This window comes from Arvicola amphibius, chromosome 3, assembly GCF_903992535.2.
Source record: "Arvicola amphibius chromosome 3, mArvAmp1.2, whole genome shotgun sequence".
Taxonomy (NCBI): domain Eukaryota; kingdom Metazoa; phylum Chordata; class Mammalia; order Rodentia; family Cricetidae; genus Arvicola; species Arvicola amphibius.
In genome coordinates, this window is record NC_052049.1 from 180,748,621 (window position 1) to 180,760,618 (window position 11,998).

The 11,998-nt window shown below is 40.2% G+C and overlaps 1 pseudogene; it reads right to left on the reverse strand.

Moving 5' to 3' along the window:
• Window positions 1-6,091: 6,091 nt before the first annotated feature.
• Window positions 6,092-6,487, reverse strand: LOC119810521 (annotated as a pseudogene).
• Between the last annotated feature and the right edge of the window lie 5,511 nt (window positions 6,488-11,998).

Here is an 11,998-nt window from a genome sequence, read left to right on the forward strand (position 1 = left end):
TGAGCAATCCTAAAACGAGTAACTGCATTCAGTTTATAACGAAATTGATTAAGTTACGTTCTTCTGTCGTGGACCATGAAATAAGCCAGAATGACGTTCTGAGTAGAAGTTTGTAAAATGTGAAGTTTACGGAGGATGAAGATGGCATCCCACAGATCTCAGGAAACAAGGAGTCTCTTGGGTTTAATGAGAACATTTAATAGATTCAAAGCTACAGCACCACACATTAAAAAAAAAAAAACCCTTCCTACCCTTTCTACTTCCTATTATAAGTTGTTATCACAAATGTTTAATTTTAAATTTAGGCACAATAAATATTATACTGTAGAAATGTATTCCATTTAATAATTACACAGAACAAATTCATTTGCTAAGGAATTAGAAGGGATTTTGTTGGTTATTAAATTAGCGACACAATGAAGAATGGGAGGCCACATTAACTCGAAGTTATAAAATAGAAAACCAAATTATAATTTTGATAATAAAAATAAAATTAAAAGGAACTGAAGGGACTTATTAATTATAAAAGTCTGAACTATCCCAAGTGCTGTAAATGCACTTATGATTGGGGTCTTTTGTGGAATTCTTGTCAAATAGCAGAGCTCTGTTTGTGTTGCTGGGGTGTGGGATTATGGAAAAGATGCACAGAGGAGTTAAAGGCACACAAAGCTGCCTCTGCAGCTGTACAGTCAGACTGTGCAGGAGACATGAAGCTATCCAGGACACAGCAGTACTCTGGAAGGCGCAGCAGGATCGGTCTGTCCCTTGCACAGCACTGTTAATCCAAGGTTGACTCTGCTTTCTGCTTTGGTTCCTGCTGCAGATCCTTCTCCTGCCTTCTCCTTCCCTGTTCCTCCTAAGCTCTTTAAAAATCATCTACTGCCGGGTGGCGGTGGCGCACGCCTTTAATCCCAGCACTCGGGAGGCAGAGGCAGGCGGATCTCTGTGAGTTCGAGGCCAGCCTGGTCTACAAGAGCTAGTTTTCAGGGACAGTCTCCAAAAGCTACAGAAGAAACCCTGTCTCGAAAAACCAAAAAAATCATCTACTATTATTATTATTTCATTATTATAAGGGGAGAGCAGAGGACAGCTCCAGATTCTTTCTTTTCCGTGGGATCCAGGATAGAAATCAGGTCCTCAGGCTCACGAGGCAAGCACTCCCCCGCTTAGCCATCTCCCTGGCCTTCTTTCTCCTCGTTTCTTTGCTGAGGCATCTTCACAGTTTCCATCTCATCATGGCTTCTGTTTCCTGAAAGCGTCTCTTGAACATCTGTTTGTTTCTTATGAAATTTTCGAGCATCTGTCTATATCAGTTTCCTTAGATATAACCCTCAGATGCATAGAATAGACACAGGAGAATGCTGGGGAGAAGAAGGCAGAGTCACCAGCCAGAAGCAGAGGAAGCAGGGCATGTAGGAAGAGAGGTAAAAAGTGATGAGCCACACGACAGCATGTAGATGAATAGAAATGGGTTCATTTAAGTTATGAGTTAGAAACAAGCCAAAGCTAAGGGCAAGCTTTCATAATTAATAAAAAGTTTCCATGTTATTATTTGGAAGATGGCAGCCTACAAAAAAGCTTACTACATTTGTTGCTCAGTGTGGGGCACAAATATCCAAACATAGGGCTGAGAAAGCTAAGAAGAGTTCTGGACAAGGAGCCGAATGTGGATTCCTTGTCCTGCAGTCTCTCAGGTGTGTACAGAGAGATGGCTCCCAGCTGCAGCCTGCAGACTAGAGCTAGCCACCAGCACCTTGCACTAAGCTGAGTCATGCAGCAGCTGACATAGCATTTAAGATTTGTTCACACAGTCAGAGAATGATGCAGGCATTTAATAAAGCCAGGTCCAGACACACACACACACACACACACACACACACACACACACACACTCAGAACACTCTAAAAAGGTACAGTCTGTTTAAAAATGGTCTTACATGCTAAAAAAGGAAAAAAGCATGTATAGACTATTATAAGAAATAAATAGTTTAAAAATAATAAAGTCTTTAAAGAGAGGTAAAAATTTAAAAGGCCGCATAAGGATGGAAAATATACTGGACATCTGAATCCTGTATTGTGCTTTATTGACTATGAACTTTCTGAATGCTAATGAACAGAGAGCAACAGCTGCTGAGAGATATTAGATTATGGAAGGGACTGCTGAATTAAACCGTGTATATAATTTAAATATGTCTTGCCTTCAGAATGGAGGTCAAAAACTATGTTGCTTTGGGGGAGAGGTTATTTTTTTGTTTCCTGTCGAAACAAAAGCATTTGGATTTCTTCAAAGTTGATAGAGATCAGTTTTGACAGGGAGGGGGGAGACCTCCTGAAAATCTTAGCTATAGACATGAGAAAAAAGACCAAGAAAGGCTACAAGTCAGGTGATGTATATGTTGATCCCTTCTCATGGGAACAGCTCTGAGATGGAATGAGTCATGGTAAGTCTTGTTGGCTACAGAGTCCTCATGCCTTTTTATTACATGCATCCTTTCACATGGAATGGATATATATTTATGTTACAATTTGGTTACAGTCCAAACAAACATATAAAGTTAGCAGGTGCCTTTTACCTTCTTAAAAATAAAAGAAAATGGTTGTGTTTAATCTACTAGTGCACACTACACATTTCATACTTGTATTAATGCAGAAACATATGTTAGTTTTAAAAGTTTGTGTGTTTTCAGTAAAAAAAAAAAAAGGACCAGATACCAACAAAGACAAGTAGCCCAGGTTATCCAGTCACTCAGAATGCCTCTGTTACAGTTTCCTCAAAATTCTGCATCCAGAACATCTTCAAAACTGCTAGCTGTGATGGTCCAGTTTCACAGATTACTCTCAATAGAACTTCAGATAAGCCCTGCACTTTCCCATTACACAGAGAACAGACAGCAAATGATACATCTAGCTCTCTCAGGTCTTGACAATTATCCCAGTTTTCTCAGTGTCCCCTAAAGATGCCATTATCCCCAGATAACAGAAAATGGTCTAGAAAATACAGCATCCACATTCCCAAAAGGTGGAGTGTGTGGTTTTTGGTCACTCGATGAATTATGAATATTTGTCACCATTTAGAGTTGTTGTTATCGGTTCTGATCAGGAAAAAAAAGCTAAACAAAGGAGATTAGATTTAGTGATCTCTTTATAAAGTAAAAAAGGGGGAATATAGTATAGAAATGATAGGATAAAAGGCTGGGATTGTTGAGTCTACTTTTGAATAAGCACTAATCTCAAATATTTTACATTGGTATGGATTTTTGTATGTTGATACAAATTTAAGATTATTTTTATTATATGTTATATATATATATATATTTATTCTTGTTTAAGGTATTGTACCTATACAGCTCATTTTAAAATGTAACGTATAACTAAGAAGTACAGGTTAGTAGTTAGTCATCTATAATAATCAAACTTGTAGTCTTGTTAAGTATGTTTTCAGGGTCAAATAGATATATTTTAAATAGATAGATGTCTTCAAATACTTCAAAGATCTACTGAATATGGCATTTAAAATGTTTTACTAACATAAGGCTTTTCATGACAATGAAACATATCTGCTCCTTGCAGCACCAATTTACTTCAAAAAAGAATGATGGGCATTGAAATACCTCTATATGGAATTTGCTTTCAATGTTTCAGAGTTAGTCACTGGGAAAGAAATTGCTCTTATCTCAATTGCTGACAGTATACTGTCCAAATTGGACAAGCAGGACACAAAAGAAAGCTACTGCTGAACTTTGTCAAGACAAGGTAGGACACTCCTTCAAAAATTCCTGTTTCACTAAAAAAGTCTGTTAGATATTCTAGGCCTGTATGCTACACGTGGATGCCTCAATGTTGCAGAGGAAACTTGGGTGTCGGTCCAAGCATTTAGATGTCTCTGTCATTTCTATAGTTTTGGAAATTGTTTACACTGCATTTCTGTTTAATCAGGTAATATTGTATCCTCAGGTCTCTGATGGGGTTGAAATCAGATAGTTCTAGTTACAGTTCTCTGTAGTTATGATAGAAAGTAATCGAGTACAAAATTTTGGACTCACTAAGATAGGATAGATAATGGAGTACTTTCTCCCAATTCGCCAAATACTAATGGACTGGACATTGTGAATGTGATTCTTACTTTGTAATTGTTCTTATTGTACATAGTTTACTATGTTAGCATTAAAACCTCCCCTCCTTATTTAGACAAATGGGGGGAAATGTGGGATATCTATACACCATGAGGGTGTATTGCTGTGATTGGTGTAATAAAAAGCGGAATGGCCTAGAGCTAGGCACGAGAGATAGGTGGGACTTCCATGCAGAGAGAGAATGCTGGGAAATAGAAGGCAGAGTTGCCAGCTGGATGTAGAGGAAACAGGACATGTAGGATGAGAGATAAAAGCCACAAGCCACATGATAGCACATAGATGAATAGAAACTAGTTAATTTAAATTATAAGAGCTAGTTAGAAACAAGCCTCAGTTAAGGCTAAACTTTCATAATTAATAAAAAGTCTCTTTCATTATTTTGGAGCTGGAGGCTTCCAACAGCTCTTCTGTGTAAGATGCCTCCACTTGGCTGGTTAGGGATATATATATATATATATATATATATATATATATATATATATAATAGTTTTAGTTTGGATGGGAGGAGGAGCTGGAGGAGGAGGAGTAGGAACAGGAGGAGACACTTGAGGAGGAAGAACAAGATGAAGAGGAGGAACTGGAGGAGGAGGAGCAAGAGGAGGAAGAGGATGAGGAGAAACTAGAGAAAGAGGAGCAAGAGGAGGAGCTGGAGGAGGAGCAAAAGGAGGAGAAGGAGGAGGAGCTGGAGGAGGAGCAGAAGGAGGAAGAGGAGCTGGAGGAGAATAAGAGGAAAAAGACAAGCAGGAACAGAAGGAGGAGCTGGAGGAGGAGGAACTGGATGAGCAGGAATAAAAGGGTAAGGAGGAGCAGGAACAGAAGGAGGAGCTGGAGGAGGAAGAACAAGAGGAGGAAAAACTGGAGGAGGAGGAGGAGCTGGAAGATGAGAAGCTGGAGGAAGAGGAGCAAGAACAGGAGAAGGGGCAGGAGGAGGCAGGTGCTGCAGCAGGCGGCATGCTCCTGCATTCCAGTTCTTAGGAAGGCCTCAGGCATTGAAGGGCTCAGCTTGCAAGTGTTGTTTAGAAGTCAGGATTCCTTGGCCCTTGACAAGAGCTGGTATTTCAGATCCTGACAAGCTCGATACCAAGATTCCTCATTCCAGAGTTAGCACTTGTGTGGAGTATCTGAGACCCTTCCCCCAAAGGATGACAACAATCTGGAATTCTTGCTTCCTTGCTGCCCTTGGCTTTTCAGTCTTTACTCTCTGTCTTCTCTACTTCTAGCCTCATCTCTACCCTGACTGTTCTCTCAAACTGTTCAGCTGGCTTTCCTTTAACTTCCCGGCAGCCAACTGCCTCACCACGTCTGCAGCCTGGCTAGCTCCCCACTCAGCTCTGCCTGGCCATTTGGCCCTTGTCTGTCTGTCTGTGTGTGCAGCTTGGCCTACTGGCTCTACAACTCTTGCTGTGTAGCTGCTCTGCTGCCTCTGTGGCTTCTTTCTCCACATTATCAGCTTAGTTCACACTACTGACCGTGGGTGTGCATAACCCACTTGAGAAAAGCAGATGTCTTGCTGGGCCTACAGCACTAGAGTATCTCCTAGTGAGCCCGAGCAGCCTGTGTCTATAGCCAGAGGAGGAGCATTTGGGCCAATCACAGCACACCTCACATGCAAATGAAGACTTGTGTTTGGACCACTCACAGCCTTGACTCTTCAGTGTCAGTACCTCTGGTACTCCTCTGGCCTAGATGGAAATGGTTGCAAGGAACTCAGGTCCTCATGCTTGTGCAAGAAGCACTCTTACCCACTGGGCCATTTCTGCAGAACCTCTGTTTCCTTCTTGATCTTGAATCCCTAGCTGTTAGCAAGCAGACTTTTTCTGTGAAAACCACTTAGTTGATTACATCCTGCTGTGGCCAACTAAGTGTGCTGAGCACACCTACACTCCATGTGATTAATGCATTTTTACAGAATTTTTGTGCTTCTATTTAAACACAAATAAAACACACACACAACCCATCTACTCATTTTCTTTGCTGCGGAGCCTGGCGTTAGATCAGTGACCCTGACCACCAGCTGTGCTGCTTTTTCTACGATGACTTTTCAGTTCTTGGAGGACACATTGTGAGCAATCTCAGCATAGTAAGACTTGTTACACATCAGTAGCATCTCCAGCTCCTTGACATTGTGAACCAGAAACTTCCAGAAGCCACAAGGCAGCACATGCTTGGGTTTCTTGTTGCTCCCATAACCAGTTTTGATCATTGACCCTTGAATCTTCTCTGCACCCTGTTGTTACCTCTGAGTTTTTACCAGTTCTACTTAATTTTGACATATTGGTCTGACTGGTGCCTGATGAACTTGTTGGTCCTCTTTTGGATGATCTCATCTTCACCAGAGGCTGGAGGGCAGCCATGATGTCTCAAAAGGAATGGCAGCCACCTCATAGATAGGGCCAAGGAAGAAGGAAGGGGTAGCAGTGCTAATGCAGTTTTAAAAATGTGACTTTCTTCAATATATTCACATTTTTTGAAATGAGAGGATTTTTTATAAGATTCTATGAAACTAAATCTAAGAAATTTATTAGACATATATTTCATTTAGTTAAGAAGCTTAGGAACATGAAAAGAATACCAAGATTCTTATACTTCAGGCACTTACAGGTATATAAAATAAAAAGCATATTTTATTCTTATGAGCATACTGTCCATGAGTTTGAAGATATAATGATAACATTTTCTAGCTTAGAATTCTAGTACAACCCTAAAATAGAGGTTTTATCTTATTTTTAATTAGTTGTGTTTGTGTATGGGGGGATATGTGCACATAAGTGAAGGTATACACAGAGGCCAGGAGAGGGCTTCGGATTCTCTGGAGCTGCTAGACATGGGTTCTGGGAATCAAATTGGTCCTCTGGAAGAGCATCAAGTGCTCTTAACCACTGAGCCATCTCTTTAGCTCTCATTCCCTATTAAAAAAAAACCGAGTGGTCTGTGTTAGTTGGGGTTTTCTAGAGCATCAGAACTTATAAAATGAATCTCTATATGTATCATCTATCTATCTATCTATCTATCTATCATCTATCTATCTATCTATCTATCTATCTATCTATCATCATCATCATCTATCATCCATCTATCATCTATCAATAGATAAAGAAAGAGAGAGGGGGAGAGAGAGACAGACAGAAAGAGAGACAGAGACAGAAAGGAAATTCATAGATTAACATATAGGTTGTGGTCCAGCTAATCCAACAATGGCTGGCTATGAATGGAAAGTCCAAGAATCTAGTACTCAATCCATGAGACTGAATGTTTTAAATGATCTTCAGTATACACTGGAATCCCAAAGAAGTATGCTTTAATGCCAGGAAGGAATAGATATGCTAGCAATCTGAGGGCAAGGAGACAAAGAGCAAAAGCTTCCTTCATCCATGTCCTTATATAGGTTTCCAGCAGAACATGTGGCCCAGCTTAGATCTGGATTAAAGGTGTCTTCCTCCCTCAAAGATTTGGATTTGAAGTTGATCTTTCCACTTCGAGTTAAGCAGAAGTCCCTCACAGGTGTGCCCTCTATTTTTGGGTTTTAGTTAATTCCAGATGTATTCAAGTTGACAACTAAGAATAACCATCATATAGGCCAAAAGGGCTAAGTGACTCTCGAAAAGTAACTAACTACTTAGTGGCAAAACTATTAAGTCAGTTTTAGAAACTCATATATATATACACACACACACACACACACACACACACACACACACACACACACACACATAATTCTCTATGCTAGGCACTATATAGGTACTTTTTCTTTTTTTTCGAGACAGGGTTTCCCTGTAGTTTCTAGAGCCTGTCCTGGAACTAGCTCGTGTAGACCAGGCTGGCCTCGAACTCAGAGATCCGCCTGCCTCTGCCTCCCGAGTGCTGGGATTACATAGGTACTTTTTCATTGGTGTGATAAAACACCATGACCAAGGCAACATGTAGAAGGAAGAATTTATTTGGCAGCATGTGAGCAGCTGAGGGCTTACATCATCACTGCCAGCAGAAAGCAGGGATACTTAACTTGAAATGATGAGACTTTTTAAATTCTCAAAATCCATTCCCGCCGGGCGGTGGTGGCTCACGCCTTTAATCCCAGCACTCGGGAGGCAGAGGCAGGCGGATCTCTGAGTTCGAGGCCAGCCTGGTCTACAAGAGCTAGTTCCAGGACAGGCTCTAGAAACTACAGGAAAACCCTGTCTCGAAAAACAAAAAACAAACAAACAAACAAACAAACAAAAAAACAAGCCCATTGCTAACATCAATAAGGTGGGACTCTGTATCGCCAATTCTCTTGAGGATTATTCTAAAGACTCATGACAAAGAATCTGAGTGTATAATTCTATCTCAGGAGAATGGCAAATTTAAAATGATCCAATCTGTGAGAAATATCACTCATGCTCCCTGGTTATCACAAAACAGTTAATAATGTGTAGTTTCTAAAGTTCCATGCAACAAATTTATGAGCCAAAAGCGAGAATGAATTTCAATATGTTTTACACATTCTCTTTCTCTAAGATAAGAAAACACTATTAATTACAAGTTATATATTTATTGGACCAATATGCATCCTCTGAAGAATAGCTGCTTTAGTTATGTACAAAGCTTTGCTTAAATGAGAGAAAAGAAAAAATATTCTGATTGTAAACTTGTTGCTTTAGAAAGATGTTAATTACATCAGGGCTTCAGTGATTAGGCATGGAAACCCAGCTTTCTTTACCCTGCCATGGAGTCCACTGTTAGGCAAAGGAGGGTTCTAAATTCTAGAATGAGGACTTCAGGGGTTCTGAAGAATTCAGTGCAAGCTCCAGGTAGAAGGAAGACTGTGGAGAAGCTCCTGGGAGCTCTAGGAAGAGGAAGGAATCCCATCAAAATTTAGGTGATACCTATTTTAACTCAGTCTAGTCAAAATTGGGCATTTTGCTGTTGACCAAACTTAATTCTAACCAAACTCTCATTTAACAATGGATTGAGCAAGAAGAGAATCTGTTAGTTCACTGTAACAAAATTCTTTCTAAGTTTTAGAAGCAGCTTGATGGGAGAAGCAAAATAGACCAGATGATTTCTCCATCAGAATCATCCATAGTAGCATTTATCTCTTCCTGGCTCTGTTCCTAGACAATGGCTCCCACCTCTGCAGCTGTTTCAACATCTCAAGGAGGTCACCTTTTAATGAAAGATTCTCACCCTCCTCATTGCATTGATTGGCTCTGAGCAAGCAGTGCACCTATCCTTGAACCCACCCCTGTGGCTGAGGATACACACTGTAATGATTGGCTTAGCCTCAACTCCCATTTTTTCTTTAGAACTCTTGTGGCACACCACCTGGAGCCTGTGCCAATGGGGAGAGGATCTGAACTACAGTTAACATATAAGAGGTATATAAATATGAATACTAGATTGGTGTGGAATGTCCTTCTGTATATGTGTTGCTTTTATTGGTTAATGAATAAAGAAGCTGTTTTTGCTTGTGATAGGGCAGAATAGAGCAAGGTGGGCAAAACTAAACTGAATGCTGGGAGGGAGTAGATGGTGTCAGTGAGAAACCATGTAGCCACTGCCAGGGACAGATGCCTGTGCTGGAGCCTGTTGGAATCTTGCCAGAAGGCCACGATCCTCATGGTAAAATACAAAATAATAGAAATGGGTTAACTTAAGATATGAGTTAGCCAGAAATATGCTCAAGCTACTGGACAAACAGTATTGTAAATAATATAGTTTCTGTGTAATTATTTTGTGGTATGGGCAGCTGGAGGGAACAAGTAACTCCTGCAAACAAATTGGCACCCAGTGTGAACTAGCTAAATCCACATAAAACCTGAGAGGGCTTGGAAAGGAATTCTAGACACTGAAAAACAAAGTTTAGCCACATTTTTTTCAGATGGGCTCTGTTTGCCGGCCATGCCTCCTATAAGAGAGGTCTTCTTGATTCAGGAGGTTGAGCATTTGAATGGGGTTTGTTAGCAGTGTGTTACAATCTGCTTAATGGCATGATATAGACCCACTGCATACCTGGAACTGAGATGGTGTGTACAGCTCTCAGAGGTGGTGAACATGTCTCTGCCATGTTGAACTGGGCAGAGTCAAAAGGTAAAGCATCCTTAGTCCTATTAATGCAGCTTAGCATTTTAAGAAGCTCTCCTGGACAGAAAAGGCTTACAGACACACAATAGGACGGATTCAGGCATAAAAGAACTTTAAACGAGTCATAGTGTGTTTAAAAATGTACATGGCTTGGGATAGAGAAGAAAAAGAATATAGAGAGTTAAAAAAAGTAAATTTTTTTTTTTAAAAATAGAGTCTTTAAAGAGACAGAGTATAGACAGTCATAGATTAAAGGAGTAAAGATAATAAAATAAGTATTAAAAAGTAATAGAGTAAAATCAAATAAGCCATGTAAAGATGGAATATACACAGAGAGTCTGGATTATATATATTAATGTGTTTTATTTTTAATTTTTTGACTGTGAAGGAACTCAGTACAGAGAGACATTTAATTGTATGGTTTGCTAAGCTAAATGAACATATGCATTTTAAAGATATCTTGATTTCAAAATTTGGATCTAAAGATAAGTTGCTTTGGAAAAGAGGTTCTTCTTTTGTTTCCACAGAGGATAATAACCTATGGATTCCTTACAGACTAATGTGGTTTGATGGACCAAGACCCACCGAAAGATCACTATAAACACCCCCCAAAATTACTTTGCCCATATAATCACATAGCAAAAAGTATTTGTAAAATATGCATATATTATACATAGCCTTAAGTATTGTATTTGAGATACCTTTTAGCTTTCTTAAAGTTACACATGATTTATAGAAGTCCAGTAATAAATTATTCTAAGAAAATGTCCTGGATTGAGGAAGTAGCTCAGGGGATAGAGTGCTTACCTAGCATGTACAAAGCTCTGGGTTCAGTGCCCAGCATAACCAGGCACGGTGGGGGCACACCTATTATGTCAGCAATGGAGAGGCAAAGATAGGAGGATCAGAAGTTCAAGGTCATCAGTGGTCACATAGTGTCTTAGTTAGGGTTTCTATTGCTGTGAAGAGACACCGTGACCACCACAACACTTATAAAGGAAACACATATAATTGGAGTGGCTTATATTTTCCAAGGTTTCATCCATTATCGTCATGGTGGCAGGCAGACATGATGCTGGAGAAGTTGCTGAGAGTCCTACATCTTGACCTGTAGTCAAGAGAAAGGAACTGAGACACTGGGTGTGACTTGAGCATATACAGACTTCAAAGCCCACCCCCACAGTGACACATTTTCAACAACAAGGCCATACCTACTCCGTCAAAGACACATCTCCTAATAGTTCCACTCCCTATGAGCTTATGGGGGCCAATTACACTCAAACTACCCACACATAGCAAGTTTGAGACCAGCCTGAGGTAGATGAGACCCTATCTAGAAAAAGAAAAGTCCCTCAAATCTTTCTACTTTTGTGTGGTGCCACGGCTAACTATAAGAGCAAGGTTTCTCTGTGTAGCTCTGGCTCTCCTGAAACTTGCTCTGTAGATCAGGCTGACTTTGAACTCATAGAGATCTACCTGCCTCTGCCTCCTTGAGTGCTGAGATTAAAGGTATGCACCACCACTGCCTGGCTGCATCCTGTGTTTTCAACTATGCCAGCAAAATATGTACACCCATACCTTATAAATGAAGAAATGAACCCAGTGGGGTTGCTCACAGGCAAGAGTGCTGCTGGACAACCCTGATGACCCAAGTTAAAACAAACGCCAGAAAGCTGTCCTCTGACCTCAACACAAGTTCCATGGTACATGTGCATCCACGCACCCACACACCAATACATAAGTAAATAAATGTAATAAAAATTTTAATAAACGCAACGATGTTCTCAGAGATCAAGTGACTT